This window comes from Schistocerca americana, chromosome 8 (genome assembly GCF_021461395.2).
Source record: "Schistocerca americana isolate TAMUIC-IGC-003095 chromosome 8, iqSchAmer2.1, whole genome shotgun sequence".
Lineage (NCBI taxonomy): Eukaryota > Metazoa > Arthropoda > Insecta > Orthoptera > Acrididae > Schistocerca > Schistocerca americana.
Window position 1 is genome coordinate 383852495 of NC_060126.1, and position 13282 is coordinate 383865776.

The following is a 13282-nucleotide window of genomic DNA, read 5'->3' on the forward strand; positions in this document are numbered from 1 at the left end:
ATTTTCTATTCTCATTTCAACACTATCTACTCTTTGCACAATATGAGTAGTATCAGTTTTGATTGCATCTACTTGTGCTTGATATATGTTTACTTTTATATTAACATCTTTAAACCTATCTGAGCACAGTTCAGATTCCGCCTCGATCTTTTCCGTTAACTTGTGCTCCAGCTTCGCATCTTCCATTTGGAAGTCTTTGCGAACCTCAGCAACTTCGGATTTTACTGTTCTATACATTTCAGATAATTGTTGAGCAACCTTTTTCTTAATATCCTCATGATTGTAATCAATTTTATAATTCAAACTGTCCAGATCCTCTTTCAACTTATTGCAACCAGCCTTGAATGTATTGTCCATTACCTCCAATCTTTTATTAAAATTAGTTTGGCTGGCCACAATCTCATACTTGAATTCAGTATTATTGGATTCTGATTTATTGTCTATTGCCTCAAACCGTTTATTAAATTTTGTTTGGCTGGTCACAATTTCAGACTTTAATTCAGCATTACTGGTAGCTATTGCTTGTGATATAACATTTAAATCAATAGCCCCAATATCTTTGGGTTGCTCACTAGCTGGTTTTTTATCACACTCAGGTGACGAAAAACTAGCTCCAACACCAGAATCATCAAAACTAAATGAAACTTCTGACTGATCAGTCATATCTAACTTCTCCTGTTTGAAATCTACCACCTCTGATGACTGTTTCGTTTTTAACTCATCAGACAAACTATCATCCAATAAATTAACAATTTCTGATTTCTGCTTTACTACAGGGGTCTCTATTATTGAATCATTGCCTCTTTTCACACTACTGACAGGAGACAATACTTCATATTTCACTTTAACATTACTATTTTCATGCATATTTACACTTGAACCGTTGTCTGGATTTACAGTTCCCTCAACAGACATAGGTTCTGATTTAAGTTTAACCTCAGTTTCTTCTGGCAGTTCCATCGCCGACAGTCTTCTAGAGCAGTTTAGTAAAATTTTTAACAGCTTTTCACTTAACTTAGTTCCTTCTGCACGACGTATGGCGTTGCCGGCGCGGCGTACCAGGATTACTGATGCGACGCGGCGCGTTGAACTGCAGACAGCACTTCGACGGCTGCTGTGTGTTTGTGTGGGCCGCAACTGCATGCGCGGCTCCGGTTGCTCCGGCGGACGACTGCGCTGAGGCGAAACTGGCTTCTCGCGATGCCGGCAGCGCCACTAGACTCAGTGCCAGCTCCGTCAATCCAGATGCGTTGTTAATCCAATTCCATCGTCCACATGCACACGTAACACCATCACTGTTCTATTACTCAGTTGCGTGTCGCAATTCACTCCCGAATCCAGATATTTAAAAATCACTTTAACTTTTACTCAGTTTTCCTTCCCGGCCAATGCACCATATGTGGGGCGACAGGTGGAATTATTGTTAATAATAAGATGTTTCGTTTTTCCTGGCCGATTAGCAACATATGTGGGGTGGCGGATGGAATATATTTTAATAATAAATGCTGTTTTTTTTTTCGGCCGATTAGCCATATGTGAGGCGGCAAGTGGAATTATATGTTGTTATTTAAATGTTTTGTTTTTTGTTTAATGCTGTCTTTTGCCGTTCTCAACACTGGCTCTCTAACTACAATATTGGAAACCAGAAAGTGATTAGCAAAACGTGAAACCCGTAATTAGAATTCCTAGTGCCCACTTCATCTGAGAAATACATTTGTAGCTACAGGATATAGCTCTGAGGAATTAGGAGATTCTCTGGGATTCATAATCAAAAACGATTCTCTAAAAATGTTCACTATATTCTGAACGTTACACACCAAAAGAATCCACACAATCCAACTACCAGAGCAGTTCAGATTCTAATGCGCTGATGCAACTATAACTGTTCAAACTAAATGTTTAGGTGAATGCTCGCCATAATTTGATGATAATGTTCATCAAACGCCACGCTAAATAAGGGTAGAATGTCTGTCCCGCGGCGGCACGTGAAAATACGACATACGCAAACTGAAGATAGATCATTAAAGTCATCCCAGAATGAACACTTCACTCGAAAACGATTTCATGGTTACGCGTATCCCGAGTAACTTATTACAGCATCCGAGGCTGTTTATAGCAATGATACCGACGCGACGCGACTCCCGGCACAGGTGGTGTGCTATTCAGCGTCTGGAGAGAACTGGGGCCTTCTTTTCTCGCGCAGCGTTTTTATATATAAAGCCGCAGTGCAGACGGCTAAGGGAACGCCTGATCAAATCCGCTCTCCCGACTAGCCGCTAGGCTAGTAATGCACCACTTTAAGTTATAGAATAAATCATTGCTTCCTTTGCTGATGGCTGATGAAGCTCTCAATTTAAATGTGCAATCAGCACACAGGTAAGTAATCATAATAAAAGTCTGATGAGACTAAGTCAAATATTTTGGGCAAGAAAATTAATTTAAGTACACTACATGCAGTAGACGAGCTCTGAACTTGCTCTTTGGAGATACGCTATCGCTATAGTTTTATAGTTATTCAGTTGAACCTTCTCACATCTTTATGATTATAGCGGATCTCCCTTCTACTTAAATTTAAACATCCTAGCCTTATTTATTCGCCAACGTAATCTCTCTTGCTTCCTTAATTTCTCAGACAAAAACCAGAAAATCATGAATTTCAACTAAAATTTTAATTTGTGAGATCCAGAGTACAGTTTCTACTAAAGTATTATGCAAAAGGAATCTAAATATAAATTTTTAAGTTCCTAGCTCTTTTCTGTTGCGCCAATGATTTTACAGAAAAATGTCCAAATTTCGAAAATGGTTAAAGTTATTAAACAGATATTCAACACATATGGATTTAGTATTACTTCTGACATGCTAGAAACGTTTCAGGTGATTTACTTGATTTTTAAAGTATTGCGCAACATTTATAACGTCAGGGCTAGTTACAGCGGACTAGGCTGGTACACAATGGAAAGACTGATGTGAATTTTATACAGCGTGAGTAGGCTGCTTCCCTACACTCCCTACTTCGACCATCGTCAGTTATTTTGCTCCCCAAATAGCAAAACTTCTTTACTACTTTAAGTGTCTCATTTCCTAATCTAACTCCCTCAGCATCACCCGACTTAATTCGACTACATTCCATTATCCTCGTTTTGCTTTTGTTGATGTTCATCTTGTACCCTCCTTTCAAGACACTGTCCATGCCGTTCAGCTGCTTTTCAAAGTCCTTTGCTGTCTCTGACAGAAGTACAATGTCATCGGCGAACCTCAAAGTTTTCATTTCTTCTCCAGGAATTTTAATACTTACTCCGAACTTTTCTTTTGTTTCCTTTATTGCTTGCTCAATATACAGATTGAATAACATCGGGGATAGGCTACAACCCTGTCGCACTCCCTTCCCAACCACTGCTTCCCTTTGATACCCCTCAACTTTTATAACTGCCATCTGCTTTCTGTACAAATTGTAAATAGCCTTTCGCTCCCTGTATTTTAGCCCTGCCACCTTTAGAATTTGAAAGAGAGTATTCCAATCAACATTATCAAAAGCTTTCTCTAAGTCTACAAATGCTAGAAACGTAGGATTGCCTTTCCTTAATCTTTCTTCTAAGGTAAGTCTCAGGGTCAGTATTGCCTCACATGTTCGAATATTTCTACGGAATCCAAACTGATCTTCCCCGAGGTCGACTTCTATCAGTTTTTCAATTCGTCTGTAAAGAATTCACGTTAGTATTTTGCAGCTGTGACTTATTGAACTGATAGTTCGGTAATTCTGGGAAGACTTTAATGATCTATCTTCAGTTTGCGTATGTCGTATTTTCACGTGCCGCCGCGGGGCAGACATTCTACCATTATTTAACGTGGCGTTTGATGAACATTATCATCAAATTATGGCGAGCATTCACTTAAACATTTAATTTGAACAGTTATAGTTGCATCAGCGCATTAGACTCTGAACTGCCCTGGTAGTTGGATTGTGTGGATTCCTTTTTTTTTTTTTTTGTCTGTGACTTTCAGAATATAGTGAACACTTTAGACAGAATCATTTTTGATTATGAATCCCAGACAATCTCCTAATTCCTCAGAGCTATAAGCTGTAGCTATAAGTGTATTTCTCAGATGAAGTGGGCACTAGGAATTCTAATTACAGGCTTCACGTTTTGCTAATCGCTTTCTGGTGTCCAATATTGTAGTTAGAGAGCCAGTGTTGAGAATGGCAAACAACAACACAGCATTAAATAAATAATAGGAACATTTTAACAACAATAATTCTACCCGTCGCCCCACAAATGGTGAATCGGCTGGGAAATGCATATTTTCTAAATTACATTCTACATTTATGTATAAACAATTAATTCTACTCGCCGCCCCACAGGAGGATATAAAATGTAGACTGGCAATGGCAAGGAAAGCGTTTGTGAAGAAGAAAAATTTGTTAACATCGAGTATAGATTTAAATGTAAGGAAGTCGTTTCTGAAAGTATTTGTTAGGAGTGTAGCCATGTATGGAAGTGAAACGTGGACGATAAATAGTTTAGACAAGAAGAGAATAGAAGCTTTCGAAATGTGGTGCTACAGAGGAATGCTGAAGATTAGATGGGTAGATCACATAACTAATGAGAAGGTGCTGAATAGAATTGGGGAGAAGAGAAATTTGTGGCACAACCTGACTAGAAGAAGGGATCGGTTGGGAGGGCATATTCTGAGGCATAAAGGGATCACCAATTTAGTACTGGAAGGCAGCGTGGAGGGTAAAATCGTAGAGAGAGACCAAGAGATGAATACACTAAGCATATTCAGAAGGATGTAGGCTGCAGTAGGTACTCAGAGATAAAGAAGCTTGCACAGGATAGATTAGCGTGGAGAGCTGCATTAAACCAGTCTCAGGACTGAAGACCACAACAACAACAACAACATGTGCTATCATGTGTTATCAAGTGTCATGTGTTCTATGAACGTAGTACTTATTCAGTTTATTTTGTTGTTTCATTAAAACATTGTACTCGTTCCATTGAAAAATGTATGTAATATTTGGTGTTCTGTTGTCTTAAACTTGCTTTACACACTTGCTTTGTCTCTCATATTCTTTAATTCAGTGTGTGTTACAGGACATTTAATCCCTTTTTTGAAATTTTATTGTGTCGGACATCACAGTATTACTTACTGCTGTGACGGATGTCGTATAGAAGTGGTAATACGTTCGTTAATAGTGATCTGTTTTGTAAGACTTGTGGCCTGCCGAGTATTTTAGATCCATATCATTTGCCATTCATTATTTTTGTGAACCAGCCCTCTGTCCAGTAATTAGTCAATTTCCTGGACCAGCAGCTCGGAGTAGCCGTGCAGTTTAAGGCGCCATGTCACGGATTGTGCGGCCCCTCCCGTCGGAGGCCCGAGTCCTCCCTCTGTCATAGGTGTGGGTGTTGTTCTTAGCATAAGTTAGTTTAAGTAGTGTGTAAGTCTAAGGTCCGTTGACCTCAGAAGTTTGGTCCCTTAAGATTTCATACACATTTTACCACATTTTTTTCCTGGACCTTGCCCAGTCTGTCAATAGGCCTGAACGTCTACCACTGTTATTTACGTCCCTGAAGTTAAGAGTTGTGTTAGTCTGCTACTGGCCATAGCCCCTCGCAGTGAGAACTTTTATAGTTATTTGTGGACTTGACTGTGTCTTCATAAAATTTCAGGCACATCCAAAGGTACCTCTGCCAGTAGTGAAGCTTGCTTAAGTGGCTGCCAGCCGTTAACTAAGTGCATGTCTTTTCTTTAAAGTACTGTTAAAATTGTAAATCTTAAAATTTCGGTCTTGCTGTAATATCTATTTGTTTAATCTGTAACTATTCTTGTTACTCTCTGTGCAACAGGACACAACACATGAATATTTTTATCACGAAAGTACTATTGTATGAAAACTTAGAGATTAAGTAAAGAAACAGTGACTAGAGACAGCCTGTAATATAAGCTCCAAGTATTGTTTGCTAGGCCACTGTATTGTGAATCTCACTAGGATGTCATGCATTTTAGGGAAATTTTCGGCAAACTTTAAACCTGCTTCACTGATTCTAAACATGTTTCCGTAACCACCTGCCATTTATTAAAATATGTACATGCTCTGACGTATTTAAACACCACTTAAGCTCAGTGTTTGTGAAATATGTAGGCCTTTAAAATTTTCGTGTTGCTTCATCGTGGTTAGTACTTTCATTAGGCTATATGCACTGTGATGAAACTGTCTGGTGTAAATCAATGACTTCGCTGTTGTATTTTTAATCTTTAAATATTCCCTGTATTTGCGTTTCTTATTCAAAAAGGAATTTGACATTAGGTTTTACGCAATTGGCGTAATTGTTAAGAACAATTTTCGAATTACTTTGTTAAATACACCTGCTTGCAACAAATTTTTTGTGGAGCACTCTGGTGATGCAATGTTAATTCTACCTTGAGCCAGTTTAATAGTTGCTAGGTTATTCAGTGATTAACTACTTAGCAGCTGTTTGATTATTCATTCACTTTTTATTACTGCAACAATTCAGAATGTAAGTATGGATGTGTGAAACACTTATTATTTACCCCTTAACAATTTATTTCACTGTTCTTAGTTTAATTCCTTGTTAACTGCTTGTGATTGTGGTCCACTTTATGGTGTACATTATTGTATGGTTTTAATTGTTTTCAATAAACTATTTTTTTATAATTTCCTTGTTTATGGTCCCAGCACTTTCTCACTCTGCAACCAGCTCCCCAACAATTCACAAACATAGGTTGACAGACATAAACATCACACACCATACAGAAAGTTAACCACCCTCAAAAACCAACATACAGAAGTAAACCCAGCATTCACAGATTAAGTATTCTTGTAAGATCTAACATAAATTTCATTAATGGCTTATCATAATAGATGGAAAAGCACATAAGCAAAACCATAATACAATAGTATAAAACGAAGAAGAAGAGAACAGTGAAAACCACAAACCAATTTATAACACAAATAAAGAATGTACACATTCCACTATTACCTTCTCACATTTATTTTCACATGGAGTATATGTACACCTCAGTACCAGCTGCAGACACAATAAAATTAACTGAAGGGAACTCAACTACATACCACAGAATACAACTAATAAACTCTGAGAACCACCCAATAACCTTCAAACAACAATATCTCAAAACTACTTCCAATTTGAAAAAAGAAGAATACATTGTCTTCCAACAGAATCTCCAACTCGTCATTTGCTGACTATTTATTAATTACAGTCCGTAAGCCCAAAGAAGATCATGACATCAGCATGCTGCGCACAGGGGAAAAAAGGTTTCAGGCTTAATTTGCTGAACAGTTAGACATTTTCAGACACCTTTCTTTAAATGACAGTTTCATTCTTAATGAACAGTTGCAGCTACATAATAACAGTATAAAGCTGTTATATAGAAATACCTAAGGTTTACTTCTCTATTTCTTCGGAACAGACTCCAAAATATCGTTTCCCTCTCTTCTTTTCATTAAAACATTGTACTCGTTCCATTGAAAAATGTATGCAATATTTGGTGTTCTGTTGTCTAATATAATTTTTCATTTTGCATAATACTTGCTTTTCATACGTGAAGATGTATCCTAGTTACAAATATTTTTTTGTGAATTAAGCAGGTGGTATATTTGACTGTTACTAGGTGGTGTGACTTGTTTTGTGTCCATATTGTGGCAAATTTGACGTATGATCCTCTTGGTCTGATACCACATCCAGAGACTTTTTGTTCTTGAAGCCCTTAGCGGCGTGTACTGTACTATGCTATAATAGCTACAGGTTTACTGGCAGTAACCAGTTTTTTTGACATTACCTTCTCAATGAAGTGGTGACGGCCTTGCCGCAGTGGATTCACCTGTTCCCGTCAGATCACCGAAGTTAAGCGCTGTCGGACGTGGCTGGCACTTGGATGAGTGACCATCCGGGCCGCCATGGGCCGATGGAATAGTAGCGGCTCCGGTCAAAGAAAACCATCGTAATGACTGGGAGAGCGGTGTGCTGACCACATGCCCCTCCTATCCGCATCCTTTTGTGAGGATGACACGGCGGTCGGATGGTCCCGATGGAGATGGAGTGCTTTCTCAAGGAAGTAGTCTTGTGCAACACGAGCATTATTGCTCTTAAATTTGATGGTCACTTGCTACATGTGGGTGCAGTCTTCTTATAAATCTGTTTGCAATAAAAATTGTATATACCATAATTTTTCTGTTCGTTAATGTTTCATAATAACCTTTTAGGTAACTGTGTATTTTCTGATGAATACATTCATATGAGGTGGTGAAACTTGATAAAAGTAAAACTTTGTTGCAACCAGTTGGCGGTTTTATATTTATCAGATTTGCTTTGTTTTGGCCCAAGTGCAAAGTACTTCCCATGCATGTTTTTGCATTGGCTGTAAAACTAACACCTTTTGGGAAAAAGTTTTGCTCGAAGGGATGTAGTTTCATAGAAAGCACAATTAGTTGTGTCGTTTCTGTGAAAGCTAATATGTTTACACGTTTCTGTGAATGGAGAATGATGTATATGAAATTTAATCAGCGGCTTTAATTTTTGAGTTTAAAATACGCTGAAAGAGATGTGTAATTGTTTAAGCGGATTCTGTATGCTGCGTATGTTTCCCTACATTAGTGGAATCAAGGATAATCTGGTTGCAACAAGAACACAACACCGTTCTGTGCCTGAGTCGCTGACCAAAGACAGTACGATAATCGCAAATAAAACTGTTTCAGGACGCAGTAAGAAATGAAGGTACATTTAGATCCAACAATTAAAACACATATTACGTACAGACATTGGCTCTGACAGGACATTTATTGAAATCAGTGGGTAAGTGGAAAAAAAATGTTTCAAATGGCTCTGAGCACTATGGGACTCAACATCTGTGGTCATAAGTCCCCTAGAACTTAGAACTACTTAAACCTAACTAACCTAAGGACATCACACACATCCATGCCCGAGGCAGGATTCGAACCTGCGACCGTAGCGGTCACGCGGTTCCAGACTGAAGCGCCTTTAACCGCACGGCCACACCGGCCGGCTGGGGAAGTGGAAAATCCGTGCCATCCCAGGATCCGAACCTGAGTATCCCACCTACTTGGCAGATGCTCTGACTTCAGGTGCCATCTGGACACAGAGGCTATTACAACTGCAGAGACCACCTCAGCATGCCTGCCGTCAGACCAAAATTCTGAATTTATCCACACAGTACTTTTGTAGTGCCCCTTGCCCATTATCCTCATTACTCGCGGCATTTCGTCGAATCTCGTTAAGAGTTCGAGCCTGGTATGCATTTGCAGTGACTAGATCATTGACCGTCTCGCGTTAATTATTCATAGTGGTGTCTGCTTTGTGCCAGGGTTTATTAGCTAACAACTTCCATACTGAAGACATTTCACTTGCTTACCTTTTATAATGTTGTGGTTTCATTTCTATCTCAAGTCTAGCGAACTCTTCATTATGTCTTGGACCAGAAAGTCACAATAGAAACAGTTAATATTGGGCATCCCTCAGAGATTCAGTGTTATGTCTCATACTGTTCTCGTTCTGTGTCAATGACAAGTCATCAGTTTGGTCTCACAGGAAATACAACATATATGCAGATGACCTACGCTTATATTTACGTAATAAAGCAGTTAACTTGGCGAAGGATCTCGATAATGTTAATAGTGACCTTTGTATTATCAAAGGGCACTACAATCAACCCAGACATGTTTCCAGACCAGCAAGAGACTTGTACAAATTGGACTGTGACGCGATGATGCAGTAACAGGGCACTGGTAAATAAAGGATTGAGTGAATAGGATTTTATAACTCTCCCCTCCAACTCCAAACACAGACCAGCACGAGGAGCCCCTGCTAGGCCGAGTAACCTAGTGGAAGGTTGGGTAATCAATCCCAAAGGGAAGCTGGGTCGATGAGCTGACAGAGTTGGAAGGCTGGGAAATTAACCTCAGCTATACCTTATGAGCTAACAAAGAGAAAAGCAATACAAAAGAACGCTATGGGAGTCCAACCCCACAGAAAAGCCAGCAACCTTGTAAGCTGCAATGGCAACACCTAAGGCTGAACAAGAAGCCAGCAACCTTTCTTCATAAAACAAATTAATATGTTTTCAAAGCTACTAGTAAGCCTCGGAGTGATGATGAAAATCCAGACGGTGACAATGGAAAAGAAATGGTATATGATTCGGGAAAGTGAATCTGAGAAGTCTATACAAAGCAGAAGCTGCAACCAGTGTGGTGAAAGAAATTCGAAAATACAGACAAAATGTAACTCCTGTGCAAGAAATCCTGTGGGAAGACTCTGGCAGCCTCGGTGTTGAGGATTATACTGTCGTTTATGAATCCTGTGAGCGAGTACATATGCTAGGTTGTAGTTTTTGAGTGAGAAAGATCTTGGCCACTAATATTTTAGAGTTTGTGTCTGTCAGCACAAGAATCTCTGCCTTAACAGTGAACGCAAACCATAAGAAGACGACTTTTGTGAACACAAAACAAAGTACCACTGAAATGAAATACCAGTTCTACACTCATCTCCAAAATTTACACTTTAGGATGCTCACCGATGATATGAATGCTAGAATTTCGAAGGAACAAGTATTCCAAGACACCATAAGAAGACACAGTCAACATGAGCAAAGCGACAGTTGTGTGAGATTCATCAGCTTCGCTATGTCGACAGATCTATTCGGTACCAGCACAAACTTCCAGCGTAAGGACGTACATAAAGGCACCTGGGTGTCAGCAGGTGGGAGGAAAGTAAACCAGATAGAACCACATCATCAGGGATATAAGAGAAAAACGATATTAATACGTTTTTCAAGACGGCTCAGGGTACAACAAATACAGTGTACAGGAAGGACCAGTGATAAACTATAGAAGACTGTCAGACACTATTTTGAAAGGTTAAAAGATGAAGCAATCAAGACCGAATATCAGATGCATTTTAACAACGGTTTCGAAACGCTCGGTGAATGGGACGGCAGTGAAGGGTCTTGAACAAATGAGAAGAGACATGAGGAGCCCAGTGACAGTCACAGCAAAGGAAATAATCAAGAGAAACCTAGTTGGCAAGAAGATCTGGTTTGGAAACGAATGCACGGATGGTTTGAAACGGAGACAAGAAGTCAGCAGAAAGTGAGTTCAAGAGACCACATCTGGTGCAGGGCAAAGCACGATTTGTGGGATTTCGAAGAGCTAACCAAGAAATTCTGAGAAGAACGAAGAAAAAATATCTTAAGGACATCATCATTGAGTTGGAAGCAGACTTAAGAGGAAAAAAAGACCATGGAAATGTTCCAAAATGTGAAGTTTTGCAGTGAAGGGTACCAGGGCAGACAAAAGTTTGTCAAAGACTCAGATGATAAAATCCTGACCAATGATAGTGAAATCGCTGAAAGCCACCAGCTTCTCAACTGTGATGCAAACAAAGTACAATTCTGTTTCACAGCTGGCACAGGCTACCCCCCCAACTACATTAGTTGAAATCAAAATGCAAATCAGGGGGCTTAGGAGTAATAAAAGTCCAAGCGAAAATGATCCAGGCAGGTGGAGAGAAACTTGCAGAACGACTACACTGGCTGATACAAATAATCTGGACCAAGAAGAATACCAAGAATGGAAAACGACCCTGATCTATCCAACTCATAATAAGGGTGAAAAATTGTAGTGTGAAGACTATCGAGGAATCGTCCTGCTTAATTTATGCTACAAGACTCTGTCCAACTCACTCATACATAGAACTCAGCCCTTCTCAGAATCATTAATTGGTGAATATCAGGGAGGTTTTCGGCCAGGGCGATCAACAATAGCTGACATCTTCCCCAACCGCCCATTGAAAACCTGAGAGAGTAAAGTAAAGACATCAAGAAGGTCTGTGTTTGCATGTACCACAAGAGAGTGTTCAGTTCTCTAGGAGCGGCTAGAATGCACAGAAGCTCGTCAATAGTGTTAGGATCTGCATCAGTGAAACACGTGGTAAGGTAAAGAGGGAAAGTCGTCTAACAAGTGACTGACTTTGTGAAATGTCTCAGGCAAGGAAATGCTTCATCTCTTTCTCTGTTCAATGTTTTCCTCGAGAGTGACATACGTGAGACTTTTGAAAAGAACTTTGAAGGGATTCAAGTAGAAGGGATGAACATGGCATATCTAGTCTCTGCAGATGACATCTGCTCAGTTAGCAGCTCTGAAGAGTAATTAATGCAATGGAGATAGCTTCCAGCAACAACAATAAACCAAGTCAAGACGATTACGTCGTTATGAGTTGTCAATAAGGTCAGGATACTGAATAATTATAGACGCTGCGGTCCTAAAAGAAATTCTGCGAATTTAAATATGAGCATCCTTTTCACAGAGCACTCGTCATACAATGGTAGCAATCAACGCGAGGGCAAGGGCAGGGGCAGGAAACCAATCCTTCTACAGCCCAAAGCAACTGCCTCTGTCCAGATGTCTCTCCAGACAATTCAAAATTTGGTTACGTAAAACCCTGATCGAACTTATGGTACTCTATGGCTGTGAGAAGTGTAGCATCTGAAAGGAGTGCAAGCTAGCGTATGGTGGCGGAAATTCTACGTCTGCCAAACGACTAGAAGTCGTAACCAACACACCCAAGAGGTGCCACGTTTATAAATAGCGCAAGGAAATCTGACTTTCGTAAACAGTGGGCCCTGTGTGGAAAATCTAATGAGCTGACTAACTTGACATAAAATTAATTTATTGCCTTCAAACCCACAACAAAATAAATGACATTGTAGGAAATGAGAATGGGTGTTGTTTACAAATTAATAACAAGGATCTACAGTATCACAAAGAAATTTATTAACTAATATCAAGGACAAAAGAGAACAATCATATAATGAGAAACTTTAACGGTATAAAATTTCGTTAACATGAACTCAGGTTGGTTGGCAACAGTCTTGGGGAACCTGACTGGAATTTCCGTGTTCATGAGACTGGCTACTGTGAGTGGAAGAATCCTAATCTAGGCAAAAACACTCTTCTGTATCGTTCCACTGACTCGTCTCTTGCGTCAAAATATAATTAAGCATGCAATGGACACTGGGAGTGACTACTGCAAGTATGATTCTGCTATAAGAAATACGGCCATGAAAACGACTGGGAAGCTCCTGATCTTACCAAAGCTGCACAGTGTTACCAGTTAGGCGGTGGAAGACGAGATGCTGTCGTCTGCGTGCGGGTGCTGCCGAAGCTGCTAGGTTCGGTGGTGGATCGTACTGCAGGAGATGACCGCACGTCCACTGGTGATTGTCT